Source organism: Panthera tigris, chromosome A2, assembly GCF_018350195.1.
Source record: "Panthera tigris isolate Pti1 chromosome A2, P.tigris_Pti1_mat1.1, whole genome shotgun sequence".
Classification (NCBI taxonomy): Eukaryota; Metazoa; Chordata; class Mammalia; order Carnivora; family Felidae; genus Panthera; species Panthera tigris.
In genome coordinates, this window is record NC_056661.1 from 95,642,972 (window position 1) to 95,655,183 (window position 12,212).

The 12,212-nt window shown below is 37.4% G+C and overlaps 1 long non-coding RNA gene across 2 annotated transcripts in view; it reads left to right on the forward strand.

Moving 5' to 3' along the window:
* Positions 1-12,212, forward strand: part of LOC122233561 — a 47,739-nt gene that overhangs the window by 7,681 nt on the left and 27,846 nt on the right. The gene's annotated exons all lie outside the window — the stretch shown is intronic.

Below are 12,212 nucleotides of genomic sequence, written 5' to 3' on the forward strand. Positions count from 1 at the left end.
AAATGCAGTCAGTTTCAGTTTTGCTCAGGAATGGTTTATTTGGACTTGGAAGGATGTAAAATATCAAAAAGTTAACACCTCATAAAATTATCAAAAAAATTTGAACCATTGCTTATAAACTATTCATCAGACAGTATTTTAAGTCATAAGAGTTCAGAAATTGTGGTGGTGGGGACCCTATGGAAAAAATATATAAATACAGAAGAAAACATTAAAATCTCAATGTGATTTAAGTGCCTGTTATGGGATGAAGTGTGCTCCTCCAAAATTAATATGTTGAAGTCCTAACCCTCAGTACCTCAGAATGTGACAGAATGTGACTGTATTTGGAGATAAGGTCTTTAAAAAAGTTTATTTATTTATTTTGAGAAATAGAGCAAGACAGTGTAAGCAGGGAAAGGGCAGAGAGAGAGGGAGAGAGAGAATCCCAAGCAGGCTCTATGCCCAGCACAGATCCTGACACAGGGCCTGGTCCCATGACCCTGGGATCATGACCTGAGCCAAAACCAAGAGTCAGATACCTAACTGACTGAGCCACCAGGTGCCCTGAGATAGAGTCTTTAAAGAGATATTTAAGTTAAAAAGAGGTCACTAGGGTGGGCTCTTATCTAGCATGACTGGTGTCCTTGTAAGAAGAGATTAGGATATAGACACACACACACACACACACACACACACACACACACACACACACACAAAAGACTACATGAAGATGCAGGGAGAAGACAGGCATCTATAAGCCATAGTGTTTCCCAAAGTTGTCACACCAGTTTACACTCCTATTAGTAGTGTTAGTAAGAGTTCTCCTTATTTTACATCCTTGCTAACTCTTGGTATTATGAGACTTTTTTTTAATGTTTATTTATTTTTGAGAGAGAGAGAGAGAGAGAGAGAGAGAGAGAGAGAGAGAGACAGAGTGCGAATGGGGGAAGGGCAGAGACAGAGGGAGACACAGAATCCAAAGCAGGCTCCAGACTCTGAGCTGTCAGCACAGAGCTTGACACCATGCTTGAACTCACGAACTGTGAGATCATGACCTGAGCCAAAGTCAGACACTTAACCAACTGAGCCACCCAGGTGCCCCTAGAGACTTTCTAATTTTTGTCATTCAAGACCATGTGAAATCCTATCTTGCTGTGGTTGTAATTTTCATTCCCTTATTATTAGTGAGGTTGAAAATTTTTATGATGGTGCAAAAGTGATATGCATTCAGTAGAAGCCATACTTCAAATTTTGAAATATTTTTCATCGGTTTAGGGCTATTTATGCTTCCTCTTCTGTGAAATGCCTGTTCACGTTTTTTGTACATTTTTCTATCAAATTAGTCGTGTTTTTCTTATTTGTTTTAGGATGCTTTACTATATCAATTCATACTAGAAAGTTTCCAGTTAAAGAAAATACTAGAAAATACTAGAAAATTTCCTGCTAAGACTCTTTTGTGAAAAATTTCAAAACACTTGGTACCAAGATGTTTATACAAAGATATTTGCTGAAGCATGTTGATAATATCAAAGAAAAATTGGCAGTACCCTAACTGACTATAAATAGGAATTGGTAATATAGTCATATAAATGAAATACAGCCATTAAAATTTTTTTAAAACAGAATGATTTCAAGAATCCAAGGGAAATAATTCAGGAGTAGGATAGGGTATATTGTACACTCCTGTTTGTGTAAAAAAAATTTTTAAGTATCTAACAGTATATAAACATAGACTCTGCATACACACATGTACACATAAGCTGGTATAGGCATAAAAACTTTTGAAAGTTAGCAGGAAATTATATCATTACATCTGACAAAAGAGACTGGGGCTTAGGGATAAGAAGAAATTTACTTTTAACTATATTTCTTTCTGTTCTATTTTTTCCATGTCATCTATTACTTTTATTTATATTTTATTTATTTATGAAAAATTTGGACTTGTTAGAATGTATGATATAGATATACACGTGTAGGAAGAGTGAGAAGTCTTGGATCATTCCGAAATTTTTAAATTTGAGAAACAGGTCGAATGGTGGCCCAACAAATCAAGGATGGGAATACAGGAAAAACATGTTGAGGGGTCAGGATTATGAGTTAAGATTATTTTAAACTTGTGTCAATTGTCCTGTCTGTTGCTTCTTTTATATGTAATATTCTCCAGTGAAAAATTTATCATTGAGCTCATCTTTTCATAGCAGCAAAAACAGAATGGCAACTAGGGCCTGTTGTTTGTTTAAGAGATCACAGTGTGTTCTGGGAAGAAGATGAATGGGCAACCCAAAACTATGATAACTATGACAAGTATAACCAGGCTTACATAATCCAAAAGATTAACAGCTGGTGAGCAGATGTCAGTTACCATTTAGATAATTATGTTCCTATAGCCAGTTTTGAGGTCTAAGCCAACTTGCTCTTCATAAAGTCCCTGCAGTGCTATAACAAATAAATATGATAAATATTTCCTCAGTTCTTCCCCACAGGGACATGCACTCATTTACTTGAATGTACAGTGAAGAAAGAGGATTACCTAGACCTCTTGAGGATTGTTGGATATAAGTTCTGAGATGACACTAATGCCAAGGATCCAAAATGCCACTGTGGTCCTCTGGTTAGAGTGGGGGCTCATGGAGGAAACAAATAATAGAGTCATGGCACAAGTCCATCTCACAGGTAGATCCAATGCATTTGCAAACTCACACTGGTTACTTCTCCAGTCCAAGAGTACACAACTGTGACAAAGATTCTTATCAGCTCACAAAACTATTACATTAGTTTCATGACCTATCAAACAAGTGTCATTACAGTAGAGTGGACCAAATAGAAGCTCCTAAAGTTGCCCATACATCCTCCTGCCAAGACAGTGAATAAGGAAGCAATATGTTATCCTGAGGAGAGTTGCAAAGATTAGCACTCCTATCAAAAACATAGCAAAAGAGTGAGTAGTGGGCGTCATTTCTCCATTCAAATCTTTTATATGACCCTTGCAAAAGTAGATAAATCAAGCATATGGTGGTGGACTATCATAAGCTCAACTAAATGGTAGTCCCAACCATATCTGCTCTGCCAGATTTGGTATCTCTACTGCAACTGATCAACACAAACTCTGGGACTTGATATGCAGCTCTTGATCTGGTTAATGTATTAGTTTCAATCTCTGTCAGTAATTGCAGTCAAAAACCACTTGCATTTAAACTGGAAGGAGAACAATACATATCCATGCAGTTGCTCTGGATTACAGTAAGTCTCTTAATGTAGTTTTAATATGGTCTGCAAGAACCTGGATCATGTGGCTATTTCATAAAACATATTTGTCCACTATGTTGGTAATATCACGCAAATTAGTCTTTCTGTATGGGAAATAGCAAATACTCTGGATTCCTTAGTAAGACAAATACATGCCAGAAGGTGAAAGATGCACCACACAAATTCAGGGCCTTGTTATATCAACAAAGTTCTTAGGGATTATATGGTCTACAGAGGGTAGAGGAAGAAGAAGTTCTGTAGAAGATCCAGAGTGTGGTGTAAGCTGCTCTGCTATTCAGGCATGTGGGCCAACAGATTCCATGATGCTAGAGCTATCCATTGTGGATAAAAATCCTTCGTAGAGTCCCTAGAAAGGCCTAATATGAGAGACACATGCAGATTCTCCAGGGTTGTGGACTAGTAGCAGGACTTTTGTAGCAGAGAACTACTTGATGTTTGAAAAATATCTGTGGAAGAGACTGAGTGCCTGACCACTGGACATTGAATGATTATGTGACCAGAGTTTCACAACACAAGATAAATACTATCAGATTGAATGAGTCATGCAGTCAAGCTCATAAAATAGCATTCTGTCAAATGATAGAATAGTACATTTAGATCATATCTGAGGAGGTTCAGAGGTCACGAGTAATTACAGAAACAGGTGTATTAATATCTGAAACAGGCCCAGAATTCAACTCATCTATCTCAATTGCACTGTTGACTCTTCCTCAAATTATCTATATGACATCATGGGTGATTCTTCATGACAACTGAGAGAAAAGGTAGAAAATGAGGCTCAGTTCACAAATGAGTCAGCTCAGCATATTGGTGCTAATCAAAAATGGACTGTTACTAACCTACAGCTATACTCAACAGTAACCTTGACAAAAAATAATAAAGAAATCCTTTCAGTGGAAGGGATATAAGCAGTGCAGTTGGTCATTCATTTGTATAGAGGGGGAAATGATCTGAAGTATGGATAAACATGGACCTCACCCCCTACCCCGAGCAGTCACATGGCTTAGGTGGCTGTTCAGGGGCTTCAAAGAGCAAAATGGAATCTTGGAAACAAGGGAGTTTGAGGAAGAGGCATATGAATGGATCTTTGGGAGTGATCACAAACTCTGTGGATCCTTTTGCCTAATGTTAGCCCACCAGAGAGCATCCACTGAAGAGAAGGCACTAAAAAACCAATCTGTCTTACCAGACAGAGCAACTCATGTCAGCGCTTCTGTTCCCAGTCACTTCACTGCTTATATAATAGGCCCTTGAATGCAGTGGCCATCATGGCAGGTTTGAAGGCTATTCATGTTCCCAATAGCATGAACTCTTCTTAGGACGCTGGTTCTAGCTACTACCCCTGCTTGTTGACCTACCTGCCCACAGCATAGATCAGTTCTAAGCCCTCAATATGATACTGTCCTTTGAAGATACCAGCCAGGCACTTAGTGTTAGGTTGGTTATATCAGACCCTTTCTACCCTGGACTAATTTATCCTTACTGAAATTGACACCTCTTTGCATATGTGTTTGTCTTCCTGACTAGGGTGCCTCTGGAGTGCATATCACCAGAGTGATTATAGGATGTATGATTCACAAGAGATTCCACACAAAAATACATCAGACTCAAGAGATCTATTTGAAGACAAAAGAAGATTTATTGTTCTGGAAAGACCTGGAAAGTTCTGACTCAGCAATATGCTAGTCTTGTGATCTTGGCCAAGTTATTTAATCTCTATTTGTCTCAGTTTTTCCATCTATTAAGATGAGGATGATAGGGCTCCTTTTAAGATCATCTGAGATGAAGCAATGTGTAAAAAAGCCCTGAAGATACCATTAAGTATAATGATAGGAATGCATTCTGAATGTGGAGCTGTGGTCTATAGGAGGAGGTTGTGAGGGAAGTGGTATTACGTATTACAGGATTTGCCATCTGGTGAGGGAAAGAAATGTGCTTGCAGCAGTTCCTATGGCCCTGAGACTCTGGGATTTCTTCTACCATTTAGAGGCAAATCCCAGGTGGAGGCAGCTTTTTCTTTGTTTTCTCAGGCAACTTTCATGTATAGTAATCATTCCAAGTTAGTGTACTCCTTTTGTTTTCTCCAACTACCTGGACTCTGTCCAGTTTCCTGCAAAAGAACTATCTTTCTGTTATAAGTATACAATTTCCCAGGGATTCAAGAATTTTGGAGTTTGAAGTTGATTATCTAAGTCATGAGCCCATGAGAATCAGTGTTCATAGCTGAAGTTCTGCCTCCTTCAGGTTGTATAGCAAGTGGTACTTCTGGGGGATCTGACCCAGGTCTTCCAAAGGACAGAGTCTCTGTGTACCAGAGGTTCCTAATGACCACCACCCTCAGTTTTGCAGCTCTTTCAATAGTAATACATGTGTCTTTCTTCCTGAAATATCCTTGAACATACTGAGCAGAAAAGTGTTTGGTTAGATATGTATTAAACTTTTCATGTAAGCTTCTGTGTAGAGTTTATTTAAATGGCAGACCAAAGCTATGCAAAAACAAATAACTAAAAAAATAAAATGATCTGTTGTATTTTATTCCTTGCATCATCCCAGGCAAATTATTATCTGTGGAGAAAAGAGGATCCATCATCGCTGTTTTCTCTGGGCATATGTTTATGGCGTAGTGGTTAGTAGAACCCAGCAATTAGTAGGTACTACTACTCACTTTAGCTTCAATATTCAAAAAAGTTCAATTTTTCTGTGTCATACCTTGAAGGACAGTGCAGACCATTGAGAATTTGAACAAGAGGGATCAGGTAATTAAAAAATTACCGTGCCTTAGGATCCAGGGTCCTAGGGTGCCTAGGAGTTAGCTGGAAGAAAGTAGTGAAGAGGATAGAGGAAAGAGCCTGAGTTACTCTCAGTAGTGTGAGTAAAGGGCAGTGGAAAGTTCTCTCCTACTCACTAGGACAATAGGGTTGGGGCACAGGGCATGAGATTGATAGCCAGGCAGGAATAGCAGGGGATGCAGGCTCCAGTCCCCCAAAGATCATAATTTCAAGAGTTGTGAAGTAAGCTGGAAAAGGGTCCCACTGTGTCAGCACCAACAGGTCACTTGGTAAATTAAGGAATGGCACTGGGGATGAGCTCAAAACTGCCTGCTGAGGGAGAGGGAGGAATTTCTGTAATGCTTCTGAATAACTCTCACCACGGAGCCATGAAGGAATCCCATGGGCCATTCTCTACCCAACACTGAGAACGATTCATGCAGCAAGAACAGGCCACAAGGTTAATCTTTGGACGGCCACTGCACATTAGGCAGGGATGTGGTCACTGTTTCTGTGAAGCTAGGTCTATTCAGGGAGTTGGGAGAAAACAGACATTGTCTCACAACCAGGAACCAAGCAGAAACTGAACCAACACAACAACTGTCAGAGGACTCCAGCAGTGACAACTTCAATATTACTACAATGAGAGTCTTAAATGCCACGTGGAGGCAATTGCAAGTCTGCCAAACTGAGACTGATAAACTGGTGAAGAGAGAAAAGAGATTGGGAATGAGAGAGTGAGAGAGAAAAGGAATGAGTCCACTTGAAATGAGTTCACAAACCCAAATTCCAAAACACACAAACCAACTAATGTCAAAAAGATAGACAACAAAAATAACTATGAATTCATTCTGAAAAAGTAACTCAATTTTTGATAAGCATGTTTAGGATTATAAATTTTTGATAAGCATGTTTAGGATTGTTACAGAGATAATTGAAGAGATACTAGCTATAAATATAATAAGAAATTATGCCAAAGGTAGAAATTAAATTAAAAAAAGAGAGAGAGGAAATAGTTAATTAAAAATCTTGGAAGGGGCACCTGGGTAGCTCAGTTGGTTAAGCATCTGACTTTGGCTCACATCATAATCTTACGGTTCATGAGTTCAAGCCCTGCATCGGGCTCCATGCTGACAGCTCAGAGCCTGGAGCCTGCTTCAGATTCTGTGTCTCCCTCTCTCTCTGCCCTTCCCCTGCTCGCACTCTGTCTCTCTCTCTCTCTCTCTCTCAAAAATAAATAAACGTTTAAAAAATAAAAAAAAAGAAAATCTTGGAAATTCTACACATACATATACACATATATAAAAATATCTATTATATAAATACATAAATATTATACATATATCAATTTTGTTGTATTTGTATATTATATTTATATATGATATATGCATATGTTACGTATGCATGTTATATATATATATGTATGTTTATATGTTATGTAAATATGTAGATATATTTAATACATATATGTTTATCTTCAAAAAACACGATCAATTCTGATTTTAGTAAAAAAGAAAATTTGTGCATTGAAAGATACTTTTGAGAAATTTCTCCAAATGAAGCACAGAGAAAACAGTAAATAAAAATATATGAAAGAACCATTAATATACATTGTGAATAGCTTGAGAGACTTCAACATATGTCTAATTACTCTAGAAAAAGTGAAGAAAATAATGGCATTGCAATTATTACCGAGATAATGGTAGATACTTTTCAAGATTGAGGAAAAACATGAAATCTTTGTTTGAAAATAAAGATAACAAAAGCAGATGAAATAAAAATAAACCCATAGCTAGACATAGCATAGTGAAACTTAAATATAAATCTAAAAGATTTAAACTCCCAAAGGAAAAGTTCCAAATAATCTACAAAAGACTGGGAGCAAACTCTCATCATAAACATCTGATGAGGGCACCTGGGTGGCTCAGTCAGCTGAGTGACCAACTCTTGATATCTGCTCAGGTCATGATTTCAGGTTCATGGGACTGAAGTCCATGTTGGGCACCATGCTGAGCACAGAGCCTGGTTAGGATACTCTCTCTCTTTCTGCCCCTCTCCCCCGCCTTTCCCTGCTCATGCGCTCTCTCTTTCTCTAAAAAAAGAAAGAAAGATAGCAAGAAAGAAGATGAAGAAAGGGACATATCTGATGAGAAAAGACAGTGGAGTAATATATTGAATATTTTGAGAGAAAGTATGCATCAGTCTGGAAACTTACATTTAGGTAAACCATAATTCAAAGGTGAAAACTAAATTAAGACATTTTCAGACATAAAATATCTAGAGGATTTGTCACTAATTGATTCTTATTGAAAAAAATATTGCATGGTGAATGGTAATTGGAAGAGAAGTGAACCTAGAGGGAACACACATGACTTAAAAAATTGGAAACATGGGGTGCCTGGGGGGCTCAGTTGGCTAAGCATCCGACTCTTGATTTTGGCTCAGGTCATGATCTCATGGTCATGGGTTTCAGCCTTGCATTGGACTCTATGCTGACAGCACAGAGCCCACTTCGGATCCTCTGTCTCTGTCTCTCTCTGTCAATCCCTGCTTGGGATTATCTCTCTCCCCCTCTCTCTGCCCCTCCCCTGCCTGCACTCTTTCTCTCTTTCTCAAAATAAATTAAAAAAAACCTTAAAAACATTTTAGAGACACATAGGACATTGAGAAAAATATGGAGGCACACAAATTCATAAAATATGCTGAAAGTTTTATTCTCTAACCAGAACTCTAGCCAGCAGTAATAAGGTGTGTGTGTGTGTGTGTGTGTGTGTGTGTGTGTGTATATGTGTGTGTGTGTGTTCTGATGAAGTAATATTAAAGTATGTATTTTTCAGGGATAGCGATAGAGATATGGATTAATTTCATATATTTTTTTAAAAAGTGATTTTAAGAATATAGGGTACCACTAAGGGAAGAGAAATACATTTCACAGCTTCCATGAAAGTAGGGGATGTAAGAAATGTAGAACATTTTATCAATTTAATGGGAGACAGGAAAACAGAAAAAAAAGAAACAAAGAGAAAGGATGATAAACAGAAAACATGAAACATGAAGGGAAAACGCAAATATATACTGATCACAGTGAATGTAAATGCATAAACTCACTTACTGATATTCAGTCTGTTATGTTGACTATATATAGCTTACAAAAAAGCCAGCTAAAATAAAAATAAAATATTTAATGGGCTGCTGGGTGGTTCAGTTGGTTAAGCATCCAACTTCATCATCCATCATGATCTTGTGGTTTGGGAGTTTGAGCCCCACATTGGGCTCTCTGCTGTCAGTACAGAGCCCACTTCGGATCCTCTGTCTCTGTCTCTGTCTCTCTCTCTCTTTCAAAAATAAATAAACATTTCAAAAATTAAAAAAAATATTTAAAAATACACCAGGCAAATAACCAAAGGATATATCAATGTTAATATGAAATAAAATAAAATAGAATGTAAGACAACAGACTTTTATAGGAATGAACATTCTACCAAGAAAATATAATGATGAATTTGTGGGCCTCTAAAAACATAACCTTGAAAGGAAACATTTGCTTTGAATGACACACTGGACCAGATGGACTTAACAGATATATTCAGAACATTGCATCCTAAAGCAGCAGAATACACATTCTTCTCGAGTGGTCATGGGACATTCTCCAGAATAGATCACATACTGGGATACAAATCAGCCCTCAACAAGTACAAAAAGATTGAGATCATACTGTTTATATATTTTCAGACCACAATGCTATGAAATTCGAAACCAACCACAAGAAAAAATTTGGAAAGACAACAAATACTTGGAGACTAAAGAACATCCTACTAAAGAATGAGTGGGCTAACCAAGAAGTTAAAAAGGAAATTAAAAAGTACATGGAAGCCAATGAACATGATAACACCATAACCCCAAATCTCTGGAATGTAGCAAAGGTGGTCATAAGAGGGAAGCATACAGCAATCCAGGCCTTCCTAAAGAAGGAAGAAAGGTTTCAGATACACAACCTAACCTTACACCTTAAACAGCTGGAAAAAGAACAGCAAATAAAACCCAAAACCAGCAGAAGATGGGAAATAATAAAGATTAGTGCATAAGTCACTGCTATTGAAGCCAAAAAAAAAAAAAAAAAAAGAAAAGAAAAGAAAAGAAAAAAAAAAAAACAGTAGAAGAGATCAATGAAACCAGGAGCTGGTTCTTTGAAAGAATTAACAAAATTGATAAACCCCTAGACAGTTTGATCAAAAAGAAAAAGGAAAGGACCCAAATAAATAAAATCAAGAATGAAAGAGGAGAGATCACAACCAACACTGCAGAAATACAAACAATAATAATACACTATTATGAGCAATTATATGCCAATAAAATGGGGAATCTGAAAGAAATGGACAAATTCCTAGAAACATGAACTATCAAAACTGAAACAGGAAGAAATAGAAAATTTGAACAGACCCATAACCAGGAAAGTAATTGAATAATCAAAAATCTCCCAAAAAACTAGAGTCCAGGGCCAGATGGCTTTCCAGGGGAATTCTACCAAACACTTAAAGAAGAGTTAACACCTATTCTCTTTAAGCAGTTCCAAAAAATAGAAATGGAAGGAAAACTTCCAAACTCATTCTATGAAGTCAGCATTACCTTGATCCCAAAACCAGACAAAAAAACCACTAAAGAGGGTAACTACAGACCAATTTACCTGATGAACATGGATGCAAAAATCCTCAACAAGATACTAGCCAACCAGATCCAACAATACACTAAAACAATTATTCACCACGACCAAGCGGGATTTATACCTGGGATGCAGGGCTGGTTCAATATCCGCAAAACAATCAATGTGATACATCACATCAATAAAAGAAAGGACAAGAGCCACATGATCCTCTTAATAGATGCAGAGAAAGCATTTGACAAAATATAGCATCTTTTTTGATAAAAACCCTCAAGAAACTAGGGATAGAAGGATGATAACCTCAAGATCATAAATACCAATATGAAAGACCCATCACTAACATATCCTCAATGGGGAAAAACTGAGAGCTTTCCCCCTAAGGTCAGGAACATGATAGGGATATACACTCTCACCACTGTTATGCAACATAGTGTTGGAAGTCCTAGGCTTAGCAATCAGACAACACAAAGGAAGAAATGGTATCCACATTGACAAGGAGGAAGTCAAACTTTCACTCTTCGCAGATGACATGATACTCTATATGGAAAACCCAAAAGATTCCACAAAAAAACTGCTAGAATTGACCCATGAATTCAGCAAAGTTGCAGGATAGAAAATCAATGCACAAAAATCAGTTACATCCCTATACATCAATAATGAAACAACAGAAAGAGAATTAAGGAATTGATTCCATTTACAATTGCACCAAAAACCATAAAATACCTAGGAATAAACCTAACCAAAGAGGTGAAAAATCTCTACACTGAACACTATAGAAAGCTTATGAAAGAAATTGAAGAAGACACACAAAAAATGGAAAAGTATTCAATGCTCATGGATTGGAAGAACAAATATTGAAATGTCAATACTACCCAAAGTAATCTGCATATTCAATGCATTCCCTATCAAAATAACATCAGCATTCTTCACAGGGTTAGAACAAACAATCCTAAAATTGTATGGAATCTGAAAAGACCCTGAATAGCCAAAGCAATCTTGAAAAAGAAAATGAAATCTGGAGGCATCACAATCCCAGACGTCAAGCTGTATTACAAAGCTATAATCATCAAGACAGTATGATACTGGCACAAAAACAGACACTCAGATCAATGGAACACAATACAGAACCCAGAAATGGACCCACAAATGTATGGCCAAGTAATCTTTGACAAAGCAGGAGAGAATATCCAATGGAATAAAGACAGTCTCTTCAGCAAATGGTGTTGGGAAAACTGGACAGCAATATGCAGAAGCTGGACCACTTTCTCACACCATACACAAAAATAAACTCAAAATGGATAAAAGACCTAAATGTAGGAAGCCATCAAAATCCTTGAGGAGAAAGCAGGCAAAAACCTCTTTGACATTGCCTGCAGCAACTTCTTATTCAGCACGTCTCTGGAGGCAAGGGAAACCAAAGCAAAAATGAACTATTGGAATCTCATCAAAATAAAAAGATTCTGCATGGCGAAGGCCACATCAGCAAAGCTAAAAGGCAACCAATGGAATGGGAGAAGATGTTTGCAAATGTAATA